At 41.0% G+C, this 21,375-nt stretch overlaps 1 protein-coding gene across 4 annotated transcripts in view; it reads right to left on the bottom strand.

Annotated features, from left to right (window-relative positions):
• Positions 1–21,118, bottom strand: part of LOC310947223 (muscleblind-like protein 1) — a 69,204-nt gene extending 48,086 nt beyond the window's left edge. For 3 of the 4 annotated variants that reach the window (XM_083913973.1, XM_083913976.1, XM_083913975.1), the window contains exon 1: positions 13,770–13,908. The gene's annotated coding sequence lies outside the window, so the exon portion shown is untranslated. Of the gene's footprint in view, positions 1–13,769; positions 13,909–21,053 lie in introns of those variants that run through there. The other variant, XM_083913974.1, reaches the window with a different exon arrangement.
• Between the last annotated feature and the right edge of the window lie 257 nt (positions 21,119–21,375).

Below are 21,375 nucleotides of genomic sequence, written 5' to 3'. Positions count from 1 at the left end.
TGATTATATAAAGTACATGTTATAAAATGAGCCATCATTTCACAAAATTACATTTATCCTTTAAAATGAGAGAGCCTGCGTTGTGAAAGAAAACACTTTACCTGTTATTCACAGGCATCAATAACACATGAGCAAGTCTTCGAGTATCAAAGTAGTGATTAGTGAGTTATCGACCTGTCCATCCCTGGTGAGATTGGAAAAAGCCAAAGTAAATGGATTTGTACTTATATAGCATCTTTTTAGTCCTCTGACCACTCAAGGTGCTTTTTACACTACTTGTCACATTCACTCGTTCACACAGACATTCATATTGATGGCAGAGGCTACCTGCCCATCAACTATCGAGTCATTCAGACCACATTTACACACCCATGTGCAGCACGGGGAGCAATTTGGGTATCTTGCCCAAGGACACTTCTGCATGCGGACAGAGGAGCTGCAAATTGAACAAGCGATCTTTTGGATGAAGGACGACCCGCTCTACTGCCCACGGCTGGCTAGATGGTTCCAACATCACTGTTGGCAGGTGGCCAGGTAAGAAAATAGAGATAATGTCTAAATGGTCACTATGGGGGAGAATTTGACATATTTCTGCTTCTTTTTCTTTTTCAGAACACATTCCTGCATGCTCCTAAATCCACTCTTTAGAACACTTCCTGACCTCTCTGCTCACATCTGGACGTTGAAAGAAATGCCCCCCAAAACTTCTTCAGCTATTATGCTTACAGTAAGTGCCCTCAACCCTATACCCCATTACATTGCTTCTAAGTCCTCCACACTCAGATGTAATGGTTTTTTTATGGATATGCTGATATGCACTGCACTGATATGACTTCTCTATAGAGCAAGCACCCAGACAGATGTGTCTGTGGGTAACTGTTGTAATGACTTTATTTAGAGTAATCCCTCTGTTGTTATTTATACAGTAGCACACAGTCAGATTTGTATTCAGAAGTCTACAAGTAGTAGTAGTCATTTTAGTGTTGGACAAAAACAAAATATCCTGCTCTGTGCCTTCTTGGCTGACACTGCCTGTTGAGTGTTTGGGATTTATTTTTGTCTTCATGTGCTATTGGCCTACGAGATAAGGTTTACTACATGCATATAGTGAATGCAACAAATTAATGTGTTTCTCTCTCAAGGCTGTCACAATGCAATCTATGAACTGAAATAAATCCTAAACTGAAAAAGAAGATCATCAGGTTGAAAGAGTGTAAGCTATACTACAAAAGTGGTTTACAGCAGAAAAAAAATCCCAGAACACATTACATAGATCATCAAAGATTGTTTTTTGATCTGAAATCACTAATACTCACTAATTGTCATGCTCTTTTCTCCTTAAATAATTTCCCCCTGAGATTATTAAAATATTTCTGCTTCTGATTCTGATTCGTATTTGGATCGTCACGTGTATCAAACTACTTTTTCAGCCCAAAGATGATATTTTGGGCAGTGTGTGTATATGTGGACAAGAGGAAAGGCCAGGGCAGCCCATTGTAACTGGCAAGAAGACTGTGGTAAGAAGAGAGAATAGAGAAAGGGCTACTATTACCAGGGCATTAAATATGGAGTGGCAAAATTAGTCTTCTGCCTCGCCTATTTTTACTCACTTCGTGACACTATATTGCACCACTAAATCCCAGATGTTCGGATGGTAAGTGGCATTTCTTGCATGTAAATAAAATCAGGAGGACCTACATTGCAAATTCACTCAAGGATTAATTTGAGGGGGAATTCTGGTATTTTCATCTAAATCTTATTTTCATATTTGTGGCATTTCTGATTGCGGGTCATATGAAAGGCTTGTCTACACTAAACCAGGAAGGATTTTAGTCCCATTTGTGGCTGACGAGACAGATTTTTTTCTATTTTAAGTAGAGATCCATCAAATGTGCCAGATCGGCATCGGGGCCAACAGTGCCGTTATTAATCCAGACCTGATCTATCCACAGTTAAATACAGTAAAAGTCATTATAACATACACTACATACATTAGCTCTGACATTCATGAAGTCACAGCACAATGCAGACACTTTCTAGTGCCACACTGCTCTGCTAACATGCTGCTTTGTGAAAGTGTATACTTTCACTTCAGTGTCACTTTGGTCTCTCACAAAACCCTTGACAATACAACAAATGCTGTAGCATAAGGATCTACTTTTTGGTGAAAGTTTTCCAGCAAACCAAACTGTATGTGTCTATAGTCACTGTATCTATATATTTCTAAAGCAAACAGACAAGAATGTATAGAAAATAGATCGATCAACAAACCAATCAGTCTACCATACTGCTACAGTATAGTAGATTTCATGTAATGTTACATGTATTACTGTACAGTAAGTTAACACCCACCACTGAACAGCTTGATATGGCCTGTATTTTGAATGTGTGTGTATTTGAGGACCAGAGAGATAGAAAGTAAAAAAAAAAAAAAAAAGCCAAATAGCAAAGTTTTAAAACTGATTCTGAATAATAAGTATTATCCAATTGTTTTTTTTTGTTGTTTGTTTTTTAAATAACAGAAAAAAACATGAATTTGCACTAGGGCTGTACCAAATATAGTTCAAAGCTTCAAAGCTACATTCATAATGTTGACATGCAAGTTCTCCATCAACATTAGAAACCTGATATTTCTGCACAGTTGAAGATAAAGATTAGGCTACACTAATATTATTAGCATTATACTATTTTAGATTAAGATTCCAGTGGTGGCTGCGGAGGATTGTTTCCAACTCGTGTGGAAAGATAACATCCAGTGCTGCTCTAATTTCCACGCTCAAATAACAGTTTGGGCCCAGAGACATGGCTCACCACAGTTCTGTCTTTGCTGCTTCAGAGGTTGCGGGACTAAGCAGAGTGGAAAAGTGAGTTCAGAGAGAAAACCCACTAAACATCCACTGAACTTTAGCATGCACTGACATAAAAGAGAATGTGCCTCATTTCCAGTGGCCGCATAAATGAAAAGGAAGAAAATAGCTGGAGAATGTACACAAATTAGATCAGACAAAGTTACCCTAGAGTCCTAAGGCAAAGTCATGCTAATTTTCTCAATGGAGTTATGTTTTCTGTGGATTTTCACACTTATGTGATACCCCAGTGGAAACAACACTGACAAAATGAGTACAGTGAGCTTTGACATCAAATAAAGAAGATTTAATAAATGGGGCTCCACCTAAGAGTATTATTAGCCCCAGTTCCACATGGATATATCTCGTGCCAAAAGCTTGAACAAAATTCCCATCAAACAAGCACAACCCAATTGAAAACTGAGAGTAAGTGAGTCTCATTAGACAAGGCTCACGTCAAAACAGAGGATAAAAACCAAGGGGTACAATATGTGAGAAATGACTCTGGCGTTGAGGAAATATATAAATAAAAGAGTCATCAATAAGCATCTTAGCATGTGTGAATAATGTATGCGGCCATTTCCCGTAGCCAGAGGCAAGATATATTATTACACCATCAGATCAACTCGCCAAGGTAATAATTTGGAAAGGAGAAGAAGGTAGAGAAGGCTGGGGATATTACAGTCCGCAACCCCAACCTCTTATTGCCCCAACTCACAATAAAGAAACACACACACACACACACACACACACACACACACACACACACACACACACACACACACACACACACACACACACACACACACACACACACACACACACACTGTGTGTTCATTGAAAGTAAAGAGCAAAATCTTAATATTTTGTCTCACTCGACCAACTTCAGCTGTTGAAATATGTTTGGCACAAAGCAGAGTGTAATGTCGAGACTGTCCCCGGGGTCATGTCTTCATCTCTTCATTTAAAGGAAGCCACCTGATCCTGTGCTAATCTTTCTACTAAAATGGTTCCACTCGATGGGCCGAACGATGGATTATTTCACGGCTATGACAACTCTCCAGAAAAAAAATACACACGGTTTTAGTCTCCAGTGACAGGCTACATGACTGGGAATATGAACAAATGACGGTGCTCTTCACAATAACTAATCTTAATATATGATTATGTCCATTTGTGCATCTTTTACATCATTATTAAGCATTGATTACGTAACAAAACGTGTAATAAATAGTTTCTTTTAAAAGTTTTTATTTTCTCTTAGTCTTGTCTTCATAGTTATGGTTGACAAAAAATATGTTTCATTACTGTAGATGAAAATAACAATGTGCTATGCATCTTGATATATTACTGCAATGTGTCATGCTTAATGCAAGCCATATGGAACTGCACTTTCATTTATGGCCTGCACTGTTAATACAAGACACACTCAGCCCTGCATCTGAGCGATACAAAGAGAGAGAGAGAGAGAGAGAGAGAGAGAGAGAGAGAGAGAGAGAGAGAGAGAGAGAATGGGGGAAAATGTGGATTGATCGGGGCCAGATACTGGAGCCTTTTGGTCACCTTGAATGACTTCTTGAAAATGAAATAAATGAGGGAAGATAAAGAAAAGAAAGCAAGAGAGCAGATTTGTCCATGTTTGATTTACTGTGGCTGACCTTTTAAACACAATAGACAGGAAAACAAAAAGAACAATGGTCAAAACTTGCTGGAAAGTAAAAGGAACCCATTCTTTTTTCTTTCTTTTTTTACAACAAACTCCCCAAGAGAGTCACAGTGGAACTCTGATCTATAAAAGAGCCCTTGGGTTTGTCTAGTAATCAAAAAATCTTGTTTGTTTGGTGTTGTATGTGTTACGAATTCAGTGCAGGGCTCAGGAAAATATGCCTGATTAGCGGTGTAACTTTTTAACCTTCTGAAACGCAAAAGCGAGAACAGAAGAAGGAGAGATGGAGGGAAGTAAGGCAAAATTCAGTAATGTAAGAGGTTAAAGGGCGCTGACTGCAGCACCAAAAAGCAGATGGTGGACGCTTCATATTACACATCACCAGCTGACCAGAGTATCATCTATATATGACCTGAGCTGCCCTTTATTTTGATAGGAGCATCAAGGCAAAGAGGAGGGGGGGAGGCTGTGAGAGACGAATAGAGTTATGGAGACCAGAGGTGGTGACAGGGGAAGGATGGAGACTATAGGAAGAGTGATCAGAGGCAAACAGGCAATTAGTACGGTTGGGTTAGGGTTTGTGAGAAAATGAGATTTGTGTCTGGTAGTGAGACGGGAAATACAAGGCACGCGGAAAAGAGGAGGAATCAGGGATTAGTAGGGTGGAAAAAAGTATATTTTTTGTTCTATTTCAGAGCCCTGCTGGAGCTCTGCTGTGATACCATCTTGACATTTCTCATCTCTCTTCAAATATCTTTCTCTGATCCCCACCTGTTCTCTCTTTTCACTTTTACTTCCCAAATCTTTCTTCTTGTTAGAAATCTGCTCGCCTTCTGCTACACTGCACTCCTAGTATCATGTGACATAAACAACTCTGTGAACGTGGCTCATCTTTTAATAGTAGCTATCCTCATTTCATCCACCCACTGTCTCTCAGCCCCCTCTATCGCTCCGTCTCGTCCGTTGTTCACACCTTATGCTGCTGTACCACAGTAATGTGCTGCAAGGTCATCATTGCCACAGCAATTACGGAAACCATGTTTAAAGCAAGGATAAATTGGTTAATGGTGTCAGGTTCAGCCTGCTATCATAGCAGTGTGGTGGAAATCCTATGAATGACAACAACTTTTTAAATGAGTTCTATGACATCTGTTTCCCACTAGACTCCTACCCTGTCCATTAACGAGGGTAGAACAGTTAGGAGAGGTGGTGCAATAGCAAGAGACAATGCTTGTGTCACCAAGAGATTTAAATTTAACACGTCTAACTGCGATGACACGATGATGTGGTGGTTAGCACTGTCCCCTTACAGCAAGAGGGTCCCTGGTTCGAACCCAGACTGGGGACCTTCTGTCTGAAGTTTGCATGTTCTCCCTTTGTCTGCATGGGTTCCCTGTGGGTTCCCCGGCTTCCTCCCACACATGCATGAGTGTGAATGGTTGTGTGTCTCTCTTTGTGTGTCTCTCTTCTATGTGCCCTGCGATAGACTGGCATCCTGTCAGAAGAGAATATTTAAACAATGTTTTCTTGGGTCTATAGGTTTTAAAAAAGAATAGGAAGTGTAGAGGCCCTTGCATTGAATGACTTCAGCATGTCTGTGCCCACAGGAAATCACTAGTTTCTCACACTGCTCTGGTTTGATCTCAGTCCATTCTTCTTGCAGTCTCTTCCACAGTTCGTAACTGTAGGGGGTTTCTTAGTCATTACTTTGTTGCCAAGGATTTTCCAGACGTGAGATTTGATCGGAGCTCCGGCTCACGTCAAAATTGATAAATGCCAGAGTTTGCGTGGAAATGGTCGTACGCATGTTTTTCTGCCGTGCGTTCGTTTGATAAATGAGGGCCTTTGAGTTCAGTCGTTCCCAATCTGATGCCGAACATAATGTTTCCCATAAGACACAAATAAATAGAACTTTAGAAGTGTCATGTCATGGTTTTGGGAATATTTTCTGCAGCAAGAGTGTCACACTTGGACAACTACGTGGCAGGGTGAATGCAAATTTTTATGTGAACACCCCCTCGACAACATGCAATACCTCCACTGCAATTGTCAACTAATTGGCCCGCAATTTTGACAGACATGACAATGCCCCCTGTCACACTGCAAAATAGGTCATGCAGTTCCTTGAAGCTAAGAATATGTAAACAATGAAATGGCCGGCCCAATATCCAGATCTAAACCCCTCAGAGAATCTCTGGAAAATCCTTGGCAACAAAGTAATGGCTAAGAAACTCACTACAGTTACTGAACTGTGGAAGAGACTGCCAGAAGAATGGACCAAGAAACTAGTGATGTCCTTTGAACACAGATGTACTGAAGTCATTAAAAGCAAGGGCCTCTACACTTCCTATTCATTTTTTAATCCTATAGCCCTAGAATCTAACCCCCAAAAATAATCATCAGAATTTTCTGTTAACAGAGGTCGGCCTAGTCATTTTGCTGGCTGTAAGATATTCTCCTTGACCTATATTTTCCAGTGTCACACTTTTGAGCCATGCTTTTACAAATCAGATGTGACAAATCAGTCGTGTCATTAACAACATCTTTTGCATAACATAAAGAAGAAAATACCTTTGTGAGCAAAAACTATGATGAAATATATTCAATAAATACAGGATCATTTGGATGACTGACAGTTGGATAAACACAAATGGAATAGAGGCTAAATACAGTCTTATTCCAGGACCTGCAGTATCACACACTTAATGCTTCTCATTGGTAAATGTATCATGATCAAAGTTGTTTTAGCTGCTTGACCCATGCACTAATAAGGAGAAGTAATGTTATCACTGCCAGTAATTTAAGCTCACGTCACCACTTCTTGGAAGGAACAATGTGACAGATTTATGTTGTAAAATTGATGTACAATTCCACTGAAATTGACAGCAATACAACAGCTGGGACAAATCACAAAATCAGACAGACAACCATGCTGAAAGTTATAAAAAAGATGAGTTATTGATAATGTAATATTATCAAGGGCTGTGGATGTGACTGTAAATTTAACTTTGTTTTCAGTTGGCTATCTTTCATGTTCATATAAATGAGTGCACGATTAATATAGAGGTGAACATAAAATGAAAATAACAGAAATATGTAGATGAAAAAAAATCTGTTGGAAATAGAATAGAAAAATGCATTATATATATATATATATATATATATAGTTTGTTCTGATCCCTAAGTCTCCAGACAGTAAAGTTCCACATTCATTTTTTTTTCTATCCTGTAAAGTAGTAAAGCTTTAGCTGGAATATGGACAGACACTGTGCCATAGAAACAAAACAACAAACTATTGAGTGCTTTATAAAACACTGGATTTGGTCATGACTAACAATTTAGTACTATGTCTCTGTACGTCTCTATGTGCCCTGTGATAGACTGGCGTCCTGTCCAGGGTGTACCCCGCCTCACGCCCGATGTCAGCTGGGATCGGCTCCAGCACCCCCGCGACCCCGACCCCGGGATAAGCGGTTGAAGATGAATGAATGAATGAATTATTTGCTATGCTAAAGGTCCCATATTGTAAAATGTGACCTTTCCATGTCTTTTTTTTATATTAAGCAGATCAAGGCTCTATATAAATGCTGTGAGGTGGGCTTAAAGAGAGATTATGTTAAAATGGAGCATTTCAGAGAGAGGTATATTCAGACAGTGTGAAAAAAAAAGTTTTTTGAACATTAAAGCATAGAAAGATGTTCAAGTAGAAATCCAAAATATGAGTATGAACCTTAAAAAGACCATGATATGTCCCTTTTTTTCAAGCTAACTACTATCAGCAGCTATTTAGCCAACATACTGATGTTCATTGAGAGACTTTTGTAGCAGAACATCCAATATCATGTTTATTCACTTTACACAAACACAAGTAGGGACACAACTCTAACATAAATGTTACTGTAACATGCAGGGTTTATAGCAAGCTGTCATATTTAAGATGTTTATAACAATCCTCATTAATCATTGAGACATGGCTCATTAAGAAAACATTTAATTACATGACATTATGATTAATGGATTCTGGATAAAATTTCACTTTTACTTTCGCCAAAGATATTGAGTTTGGACTCCATAAATCTACTTTATATATCAGTCACAATATAAAAAACGTTTATTTTTTTAACATCTTCCTTAAACTGCCTGAGGAACACTGGGTGATCGACATCTCAGTGACATTAATGAGCTCAAATACCTTGCCGAAGGGACAACAGTATCAATAGGCATGTTTCCATTTAGGTTAAATGTGGTCGCTAGGAAAGTTTCAAGGCACGCCCTCTCAAATGTCCTATCACTCGGACCCCAGAGGGATTTACCAGACTCCAGAGGTGACATATCACTCTGAATGGTTTTAGATTGTCGGAACAGTGTTCTGGCGTTTCTTTCTCCAAGTGAGAAATACAAAATAGTTGAGGTTTGAATAATCTGGTTGACAGTTTGATGATCACTTCAAGATCCAACATTATTAAAATGTATGTTGTAAGAAATACGATGAAAATAAAGAGTTTTTCATCATTTTGACATTTAAGGTGGCTTGATTAACGATGTCAACTCATCTACAAGTAACATGAAAGAAAACACTCCACCTTAATATTTCCGGGGTCGGGGGGATATTGTAATGTAAGTGTAGTGTTTCATAGAAAAGTGTCTACTCTTTACCCCGCCTGCTTTTTAAAATGCTGCGTATTGTTGTGGCATCGGCTACTATACGTCACATCCCTCTTTTTCTGGGGAGAATAAAGGCCCTGTTCTTCGTCAGGGCCAACAAAAGACTGGTCAAACTGCCTTTAGAAGCTTCTCACATTCAAGTCAGGGGCGTTTCGGTGACGGAGACCTGCCTCATACCAGGTATTTGACTGTAATGGAAACGCCACTAATGATGCTCACACATTTACCCTGTACAGCAAATGCTCAGTCCCACCCCTGCAAGCTTTCAATCCAATCCAACTGTTTTTGGCTGAGTGCTGCTTATTCCGAAACGATACTCCATTACGATGATGTTTCCACAGATTGTACCATCAGGGTAATCTTAGACTAGATTCCATTCCCTAGTTATGGACACATATACACGCACACACAGACACAAACACGCACACACACACAGACACACAGATTAGTATTGACCACAAACCATGAGACAGCAGATCTGCATCATCTACGGAGGATGCACAGCTACAGAGATGAATGGAAGGTCAGTCAGTGCATTGATATTCAGGACACAGCCATAGGAGTAATATGTATGCATATGCACAACATCAACTATCTCTCCTGTGTGCACTCTATCTCTCTCTGTCTCTCACACACACACACATACACACACACACACACGCGCACACACAAAAACACACAATCTGTGACTTCCTCCTTCAGCTGTAAGACAAACAGAGGAGGGGAGACACCGAGGGCAGTCAAGTGGCTCGTGTGCAAGCTGTCATCTGCACTGTGATATCAGCGCAAGTGTTTAAACAGCCTGACGTGCACATAGAGACAGGGGGGTTAGGCAGTTATAGTAGACAGCCACACAAATAGATATGTGAGATAATATATCGTAGGTTTAGATACATTGTTACCTATTCAATTGTATGCGATAGGATAAAGGAAAAGTACATGGACTGTGCATGCATGCATTCATACACTTTTGTTACTCTATACAACTGATTTTTACTCTTATCTTCACTGCAGTGCCTGGCTCTGGTAGTGCCAGTGTGGTGTAATGCCGCAGCAGGATGTCACCGAGTTCATGGACATAAACCAACCCACTGCCAGAGCAGTCTACTCCTCTCAGGAATAGCAATGGAGGAGGTATGTGTGTATATGTGTGGGGGTGGGGGGGAAGATCACATTTTAGAGGAAAAGTCACAGAGACAGAAAGACGGATAGACACACAGACAGGGTGAGGGACAGGCAGTGAGTGATAGAAAGGAGACTTCCAAGGGATATAGATGTAATAGGTGGACGGGAGGCAGACAGATGCCAGTGAATAAGTAGTCTGCCCACTTTTCAAAAGGCTCCCTTGTGTAAATTTGCCACCTCTGCATGTGGCATTTCAAGCATAGGGGCCTTTACCAGACATAAAGAAAGGCAAACACACACACACGCACAGACACAGACACACTCACACACACACACACACACATACACAGACGTATGCACAGTCTTTCCTTTTTTGCTTCTACTGTGTCTCTCTTGCCCTCACACTCAGACACATGCCAAACTAAACAGACACTGAGACATGCAGGCAAACAGGCAAATAAGAGAATGATGACAAAAAAAATTGAGGATAACATACAGACAGGGAGACAGAGGAGGAACAGGTGGCATGGCCTGAAAAAGACAGGGTGGAGATATTCTGCATGTAATGAGACGGGAGCTGAGTGAGAGAAAGGATTCAGACGCAGAGAGGTACAATAAGTACAGCAAGATAAGTATAATTTATGACAGTGGAAAATCCTTGATATAGAGACGTTTCAGTAACAGCAACATGATGACTGATTAGAAGCTGAATGGCTGAAAAGCTTAATAGCAGAATTGTTGTAAAAAAAACATCTAAAGTTCAGTAGATGGAGATGATTAACGCTAATGATTCAGCGCTCAGTGAATGCTTCACAATCCGCAGTCTTGATCAAATCAGGAATTACCAAAGGAGTGGATGCTCTCCAAAAGAAAATATCCAATTTCCAAATCGCAGCCACATACACACACACACACACACACACACACACACACACACACACACACACACACACACACACACACACACACACACACACACACACACACACACACACAGACAGACACACACACACACACACACACACACACACACACACACACACACGCACACACATACACAAACACACACACAGGATAATCTTTATTCTTCAGCTGTCTATGACCAGTGATCCAGTTTGACACCTTAATCTGTGGAAATCACAGAGGGCTTCAACAGTATTTACTATAGATTACATCTTCCACTAGTGTGCATTAGTCCAGTGACAGCTTTGCAGACGGCAGGGAAAACAGCAATCATATGGCACTGACTGACTCACTGTGATTTTGCCACTTGCTGAACGGCCCCGTAGGACTCCCGCCACCCCATCACCACCACCATTTATTTGTATGACCGACTGTCTGCCTCATCTTCACTTCTCCCACCGTCACCTTGATCTGAGCATCCTTCCACCCCATTTTCTTTCTTGTTTTTTCTAGATAATTTAATAATGTAAATCAGGGTATCAGGGTGCTCATGTCATTGCACATACACACTCATCTTCTCTCATACGCACAAACACAAAAACTAATCTGCATATGACAGACTGCCCTGAGCCTGCGGAGGACAGCAGCAAGATGACATTACTTCTAAAGGACATATTAGTTGAGGGATGAAACGAGAAGGTGGGGGAGAAAAAAAGGAAAGAGGACAAATTCATGGAAAAACCTCACCCCTTTTTTCCTTATTTATCAAGAATCAACATAGTTAAACATAGGTAACCGTGCACCCTCTACTCCTCACCCTTTCTCTGTTAGTCTCTTTCTTCTCTCACACGCGCTCGCTGTTCTATACTCTAATGACCTTGTAGATCTGCCTGCTCTGATCTGCAGAGAAGCTTTTTTTTCAACCCACTGAGAGTCAAACACCGAAAGAGAAACACGGTGTGAGCCATTAAAAGCAGAACAACAGAGGATAAAAGACACAGAGGGGTGAAGAAGTGAAACAGTGAAAGGGAGACAGAGGTGTTGAGATCAGTGAGTGAGATGAGGGTGTGTACCCAAAACAACAGGGAATATACAGATAGACGCAGTGTCTATTGCAGCATCAGTTTGGTAAATAATGAAATCACGTGAAAGTACAAACTACGGTAATTGATTATTATTACAAAAAAATAAATGTGTTAATAAAATACTCGTACAGTGTTTCCTCCACCATGCATATTTGTACCTGCAAATTCCCTTTTTTGGGGGGTCAGGATCAGTTTTAAACACTGCAAATAAGAAGATGTATGTATATATTAGGCTTATTAGGTGAATAACTACACACAGCAAGTTTGTTTGAACCTCCAAAATGTCATCAAAGTAAGTGACAACTTTTACCATAACTTCCTACATGCAGTATGGAAAAAATGCATCATAAGCTCTGATCACATTTGTTCACAGCACAGCACAGTGCTGGTGTACAAAACATAGGGCACATGACAAGATGAACTGAAAAGTGTTTAGACCCCCAAGCTCATGCATTTCATACTCTTTTAACCTACTGTATTTCAGTAATTGAGCTTTTAATGCAAAGCAAAAAAAAAAGGGGTCTAAAACCCTGCTTATACTGTTTAGATCTGTTTATTCTAATATTTTCTCCATGACAATTACAGACATGTATTAAGTGAAGCTCTTTAAGATCCATAATGTAGATGCTCCCCATCTAATAAACAGCCAACATACACTGCTTTATTAATTCATCAGTTTACTTTTTTAATGGATACAGAAACTTCATTAAAGCATATTGAGTCCTCATATCCAAATTCTGTTCTTATGTTGGCATTTCAACATGCAAATGATTCTGTCTGCACATATATGTGTGTTGATGTGTTTGTGTGTCAGACTGGTACAGGTGGCGTGTAAACCAAGAGTTTAATAATTTCCTGAGGGCAGCTGTAGTGTAAACACCAGTAGTGCACCCATTATACAGGAGGAGCGTGCAGGGCTGTTCATATGTGTAAGTGTGTTTCTGAGTGACTCGTGTGTGTTTTCATTCATACAGAGAGAGAGAGAGAGACAGACAGACAGACAGAGTGTGGTCTGCCAGAAAAGGGAATGTGTGCCAATGTGTGTGTGTGTGTGTGTGTGTGTGTGCCAATGTGTGTGTGTGTGTGTGTGTTTGTGTGTGTGTGTGTGTGTGTGTGTGTGTGTGTGTGTGTGTGTGTGTGTGTGTGTGTGTGTGTGTGTGTGTGTGTGTGTGTGTGTGTGTAACATTAACCCATTCTTTTGTCAGTCCAGCTCTTTTCCACATTAAAACTGTCCCGCCTGAAACTACCGCACTTTAGCAGTGGAGCACAGTGGCCGTGCACACACACACGCTCAGACATATAACTCAGTCAAACAAGACATTGCACTCAAAATCCAGATAGTGAGTACAAATTACAAAAGTGAAATGGGCAGAACAGAGCGGAAAATGAAAGCAGGGACGACTCATTCTTGTGTCTAAACAAACGCAAAGTAACACACACAGACAAACACACACATGCACACGGAGTAAACAGACTTACTGTATCTCTGCAAGGACTCATCTGACTGCTGCTGAGGGGAGAATGGAAAGTGAAAACCTCATGCTTGCTTCACGGCACTCCCCTCTTTTCACTCTGTCCGTCACTGCCCCCTCCTCCCTCCTTTTTCCTTTGCTTTCTCCCTCCCCTGCCTCTATTCCTTCCTCCTCCTCCTTCTCCTCCTCCTTCTCCTCCTCTTCTTCCTTCACTCCATGTCCTTCACTTCCTCGCTCCTTCTCTCTCTCTCTCTCTCTCTCTCTCTCTCTCTCTCTCTCTCTCTCTCTCTCTCTCTCTCTCTCTCTCTCTCTCCTTCCGTCTTGGCAGAGTCCTACTGTATTCAGATACGCCGGTCTCCATATAGGGCTGCACAGCTAAACATGTCACACATAATTTATCCACAGCAGGCTGCAAGTTCACCTTTCACAGCTCGTGCTTGGATCGTATGCAAAAGAGGGAGGAGAGGAGAGCAACCTAGGGAAAACTTAACTCAGACAAACTTCCACTGTCAACAGCAACGTTCCCACCATTTCACACCGCATGAGAGTGTGTGTTCATCTGCGTGTGTGCACGTATGTTAACAAATGCTGACAATCAGACCGTGAAAATGCTACCCGAGACCAAAAATGCAATGTACCTGCAATGTTCCAACACCTCCCCCCCCTTTACTTTTCTTTAGTCTCTCCACCATCTGTATCTCCAGGCATTAAATCTCATACAGATGCTGTTTGTGAGACCTGTCCACCTGCACGGCTCCCCCGCCTCTCTATGTCCCTCTGCTCTCCTTATCTGTGCTATACCTTTATAAAGCCTGACTGACAGAAACAGAGAGGGGGAAGAAAACAAACTGCAAGGCAACAACAACAACAAAAACATTTTAAAAAATTGCAAAACAGAGCAAGTGAAATCGTTTTGTTTTGTGATTGAAACAGGGTGATGTAGCAAGTGAGAGTTCAAGGAGGCCAAGATAAAAAATAATATGTCAACAAATAAGACGCCATCCAGAGTGCTGTCTGGTTGCGGCTGTGAGAATCAGCGTGATTCCCTTTGATGATGTGTCAGGCTTTGCACAATCGATGGCTTTAAAAATACATGCCTTCTGACCTCTCCTCTGCCTCCTCTACTTCCCAATGTTTAGGTTTTTTTTCAACCTTCAGCCCTTATATTGCAAGTGAAAAAAAGACAGAAAGAGAGAATAATAATAGCTGCACTTGAGTAGCGGTGCTAGCTGGTAGCTTTCTCCTCCCTCCTCCACAGCTTCAGTCCACTCACAGGACAGCAAGAGTCACAGCTCTGTTGCCATGGCGTCTAACTCCATCAAACACTACGTCAGGTGCATGTGTAACCATGTGAGCATGTGTGTGTGTATTTGTGTGTGTGTGTGTGTGTGTGTGTGTGTGTGTGTGTGTGTGTGTGTGTGTGTGTGTGCTGTGGCGTGTGTATGTGTCAGGTGGGTGTTACCAAGTGACTCAGAGCCACATCACTGACTTGTGGCTGCAATATATCAGGGTGTTTGGAATTTATCACTGTATTGGCCTGAGTGTACACGTGTGTGTGTGTGTGTGTGTGTGTGTGTGTGTGTATGTGTGTGTGTGTGTGTGTGTGTGTGTGTGTGTGTGTGTGTGTGTGTGTGTGTGTGTGTGTGTGTGTGTGTGTGTGTGTGTGTGTGTGTGTGTGTGTGTGTGTGTGTGTGTGTGTGTGTGTGTGCGTGTGTGTGTAAGAGTGCAAGGGAAAGATGTTGATTGAACTGCAGCCTGCAGTCTGCCCTCAAAAGCACCTATGATGGATCTGTGCGCTGCTCTAAGTGTTAATGTTTAGCTCCAGCTTCTATAAATATTTATCAATATGTTCATAGAGTCAAAGCGACGCACTACAGATGCCGGTTATATGGAATTTTAATTTTAGAGCTGACAAGTCACCGACGTGCCCAAAAAAGGCCCTGCAGTTGTCGTCCAGGATTACACTGATTTGGGAATGGTGTCTCCATGTGTGTACATGTTCTATTGCGATTGTCCACAATACAAATAGACTCTAAAATGGCAGGGCATGATGTCAGTTTTTTTAATGTACCTTACTCACAGCACAGCTGTATGCTATGGGTTTAGTGTCTTGCTCATGTTCACTTCAATATGAAAGCAGCATTTAAACAAATGCTGCATGACATTTTAGGTAAAACGCAGCAGTGGAAGACCCTTTTACTGTATAAAAGTAACTCCATTAAAGGAAATTGTGCATTCAAAATTTTACTTTAGTGAGAGTAAAAAAGCACTTTAAGCACAATGTACTTAAACCTGCATTAACTGTTTTTTTTTTTTATTCTTGAAAGCAGCAGAAACAATCTGTAAACACAATATTGATACTGTATACAACATTACCATTTAATTGGAGTCATGTTTCTGGTGACCTGGCAAATGTCCAATATTCACTCTCTGTTTACTTATGTTTTGATCTGTTGTTTCTTTTGCTGCTAAATATGTAGTTTTATAACTGAGGTTCAGGAACATGACCACACCTCTCTTCCACCGCCCACGCCTCAGAAAGCAAACCACCTGAATCTCATCAACATAATCACCTGTGCAACATACAAACACGTGTCTTACCCTCTCTCTTTCTCTCCCGTTTGCCTCAGTCTTTTGCAACCCCCTTATACCCTGTTCCGCTCTACCCTCTGCTGAAGGGTGCCAAGGCGGCTCAACGCCGCCCATAACTGCAAAGCTCCAGGACCAGCGCACCATGACAGCCTAACCCCACCCTGAGACGAACTCCCTGGGTTTCTTACGCACATTCTCACCTCGACCCAGTTCAACTGCATCATCCATCCCCCTTCATCCCTCCCCTTTGTCTTCAATTTTCAGCCTCTTTACTTTGTGCACTGTGTGCATTAACTGTTCAACGATCCTGGACCAGACCTGACACCACGTGAACGCCTTTCCCGCATCCCTTGGTCATTTCAAACTAAACCTTTCTAATACCGCACCATGGTGTGGTCTTGTTAGGTCCACTATGGTGACACCAGCAGCTTACGTTGTCTGTCTGCCCTGTGGTGCTTAATCGTTGTTTTTTTTAAAGAAAAGCTGTGTGCTGCAACTGCAAACATGAGCAGTGAGAGTGAATCAAAACTGTAAAGTTGCAGGCCAGAAAATGAAACAATGTGCTAAAAGTTGGCAACGCTCCATAAAGTTGAGGGGAATTACAGTCAGTTGGTAACTTTCTATCTGTCAGTGTCTCTGCGCTGTCATTGCAGTCCGGGAATGACTATAACAGCACTGCAGCAGCACTTTTAAAGTCGGTAAAGACAGTTCAACACAGTTTCTGAATATGGGGTGTGCAATTATCTGTGGCTTGAGCATTTTGATACTTTCACTGTATTTACGTAGCACATCGACCTGCTGTATAACCTAAACACACATGGAAATCTCACTTTTTTTAGAATATGGAACCTTTAAGTAAAAAGCTGCAAAACATTTAATGTACTTAAGTAACAGTAAGTAAAAGTACTCACTATGGAGGCAGAATGTAAGAAATGACTGTACATTCTTTTATATAATATTATATCATATTATATTATTGGCATTATTATTTGTGCATTGATGTGCAAGCTGCATACTAATTATGTTGCTAGCTGACATTAAACTAGTTTGAACTAGTCTATATACTGGGGCAGTTTGATTTGCTGTGCATTATATTATACATGCTCAATGTAAAGTTTTAAAATATGAATCTGTTAAGACATAGTAATGTAGAAATGCATAGATTTATACAATGGAAATACTACTGGAAATAAAAAGTACTTCAGAATCTTACCTAGGTACTTGAGTAAATGTACTTTCCAGTGACAGGCTTCTAGTTTAAGGGAGCAGTGCAGTGATGAAGAAACAAGTCACAGTGAAAGGTTTTGGACTTGCAGATAATTGCTGCAATTGCAGATAATTTAAAGCACACTAAGGTTCCTGCTCACTGCTCTGCTGAGGTCTGTGTACGGAGGAGAGAGCAAAAAGGACTTCTGAGACACTCAAGCCAGTGTCTCTCAGGTCCTCGCTCATTCTGATCATATCAAAACTAGGCCACGGATCCATGAACATGTGCCCCTTGTGTTCCAGATCATTAAAGACAGGAATGAGGGGAAAAATGAGAAAAAGAACAAAGACAGGAGTGGTTAAAGTTGGAGATCTGGATCCATATATCACCTTTGACGCACACTGCTAAGCAAAGCCAGAACTGGACAAAGAGTAAAAGAATATCCTGGAGAACCTGGAAAAAGATCTTCCAGAATGGAAAATCCAGCAGGGAGAGAGTTTTTCAACATTCATTCTCTATTGTTGAGTATCTCAGGTCAAATAATGAAACAGATAATCTTCAAACAACAGTAGCTATTTCAGTCTGTGAAAACTACATGATTGCAGAGCCTCTGCGTCTTTCTTCTTAGTCTGAACAGCTCTGTGTTCTGGTACCAATTCTGGGGCCCAGAGATGTGACCTCAGTGGAAAATGTTGGAATCTGTCAACACAGGGCTCTATAACAGACAAGTAATGGAACATATGAATGATCATTGTTTAAAAAGCTCTTAAACTCACCACTGAAATGGCTCTGGTATGATCACTGTTATATTTCAATAAGGTAGACATATACAGTATATCCATCCACAGCCCGTTTGAGAGAGGTGGGCTTTTGTAGAGCGTGTTTGCACATGTACAAGCACGAGCGTGCGCACGTGTATGAGCACGACGCCTTCGGCGGCTCTAACGTCATTTATGTGCGCCTGTTTGGACATAGAAAAAAAAAAAGAAAGACGGACCATGTGCCGACATTTAACAACAACAACAGTTGTGGCGAAAGGTTCACGTTGGTGTGATGCGGAGGTGGAGTGTTTACTGCAGATTTGGTTGGATGAAAATATTAAAAAACAGTCGGACAAGACGCACAAAAACTCAGAGGTCTATGGAAAGATTTGTAAACAAAGTGACGCATCGCGATGACGTCTCAATGCGTGTGACGTGTTACGGCGTGATGACGTATGGACAGGCAAGAAGCATTTGCAAGCGGCCCAGGCAATGGGAGTACAAACTGGCCTGGCCAGTGGGGGGAGAGGGAGGGTGGAGAAGTACCTTAAAGCCTGGGGCGCGGTGCGGAAGGACAGTGTGAGTGAAGTCGTACTGAAAAAGTGGAGCCTCCCCATTTTGAGTTTTGACAGGTGGATTTCTGCAGGGGAAGTGCAGATAGAAGCCTTGCTCTGTCAGAGCTTAATGGAGAAACTGAATATTCAAAAAGATATTCTTTGTCTGATCTACATTTGGATTATTTTGCATTTCCCAAACCGCCAAAGCTCTTTGCATAGTCTGTTACACTGTACAGCATGAGACGCTTCCCACATCCACATAACGCACACTGTCATAAGGTGCAAGATACACGATACAAGTAAATGCTCAAAGCTCCTTTGAGACTTTTGTATGATATAAGGTGATATAAATAAATATACCTTGAACTGTGTTTTCTTGAAAGCTGGATTTTGAGATAATACAACTTATGTTCAGTTATTTTCTTAGGGGGGGATCTCTACACACGATGGATATTGAAATTATGACCTTTTTGGAGTTAAAGTTGTAGTATGTAAGATTTCCTCTAGTTAATTGTCAATTAAGTTACTATCTATTAAAGAGTTAAAACAATGGTGATTGGTCATATGATCCTCTAATGAAAGTGCTTCTACTTGCCTCTCTGTTGAGAAACACCATCTGAGTGACTTTGGTAAAATTCCCTCGCTACATTCAAATGTGCCGCAAGGTTAGTGACGCTTTTCACGTCAGTCACCAGTGGTTGGCAAGATGGAGCTCGTCACTGCTGATTATGCTGCATTTCATTGGACTTGGAAATCGAGAAATTCTGACTTCTGACAAGTTAAGTGCAATGAACTGAAACGTTCAAGTCTGAATTCCGATTCAGGCTCGCTCTGACGTGTCTGTCATACAGTCGGCACGGTTCTGTTTCAAAAGGAACTCTGGGAGATGAGGTCCCAGAGGCCTGTCTGCATTTACATCGTAAACAACATATCTCAATTCTTAACGCATTACAACTTTTAGAGTTTCATTTAGAAATCATTGAGATTTATTAAAAACCCATTTCTCACTTTAAGCTCTCATTTTGATCTTCAGTAGAGTAGTGTCTTCCACATGACAGTGTTGCAACATGATTTCATGATGGGGTCCCCCGGTTGGAGGACTGAAATTTCCCATTTGAGTCCTGGGGTAGTAAAGTTTAAGAGTTCCTACCCTAAGCTGCTGCAATCACGCTTTCCAGCCTGTTTGTGTCTCTGGTGCAACAGATACAGTCACAAGCCTCAGTGGCTGTTTAACCACAAACTGACCCTAATGGAGAAGCCAATCAGCTTGCACTAGTGTCACTTGGCACACTATGCACATACCTCAAAAACTGGCTTAATTTATTTAAAAAATATGTCGTATTGTGGGGCCAAATGCTGTTTATATTTAGTATATATATATATATATATATATATATTCATATATACATATTTAGTTTTGATTGCAAAGAATTTTTGAAGCTTATTCCAAATATGTCTCATCAGTGTTGATTATAATGCATCATTGGATCAAGTTGTTTTTGACATGAACATTAGGCTTACATTTTAAATGACATAATTTGTCTTACTTTAGGATTACATGAAGTAATGTCGAACAAATCACACATTAACTAGGTGTTTTGCAATAAGACCTTAAAGCCAACCTTTCTATTGAATTCCGATTGCTTTTGTTGAATCATAATTGAAAATTTGAATTCCTTTTTAATTATTCTGTAACATGAACATGTTGGGCTGTGCCCAATTTACATGAAAAGGGTAAACAGTTATCACACTGTGCAATCTATGATACAAGTTTCCTAAAAGTTACACTGTATTCAATAGCAATCCCACAATATGAGTACATGCAAAACCTTCCCAGTCCATTCAAATCAGTTACAGTTAAACACTATCTGCAAGATGGAAGAGAAAAAAAACTATGCAGAGAACAAACCAAGTGACAGACAAACACAGATATTCCACATGCATATCACATATAAAAAAACCCAAACTCAGACATTTGCAAGTAAGGAAAAATACATCAGCCATCACAAGCAACAGGCAGGGAAGTTGTCGGAAGCATAACATGTCAAATATTAATGACACCATGTCATCTCAACAGAGCAACTCTCTCCTCTGCTCCTCTCAAAAGGCGCAGAAAAACAGATCATGCTGTAAACCCGGTGGCCATCTGCACGGTCAGAGAAAAGCTGTCTTACCTGCCAGTCTTGCATGTGTCTTGCACTCGGTCCGGGTGTCCGAGTGTGTGTGCGCTCACACACAGTCCCTCTGAACAGGAACTGATGAATCTGCACGACTTCAGCCCTGCAGCGTGCAGTGCATTATGGGGTTTCGGTCTGTGTGTGTGAGTGTGTGTATGTGTGTGTGTGTGTCTCCTTCTCTCTCTCTCTCTCTCTCTCTCTCTCTCTCTCCCTCCCTCTCTCTCTCCCTCTCTCTCGCTCTCTCTCTTTCTCTACTGTCTCTCTATCTTCCTCTCTCTATTGGCACAGTGTTAGAGGGGGATGTCCTCGCCTCCTGTCT

The sequence above is a fragment of the Echiichthys vipera genome, assembly GCF_963691815.1.
Source record: "Echiichthys vipera genome assembly, chromosome: 5".
Lineage (NCBI taxonomy): Eukaryota > Metazoa > Chordata > Actinopteri > Perciformes > Trachinidae > Echiichthys > Echiichthys vipera.
Note: the sequence above shows the minus strand (reverse complement) of the source record. Positions and strands in the feature narration are given on the sequence as shown.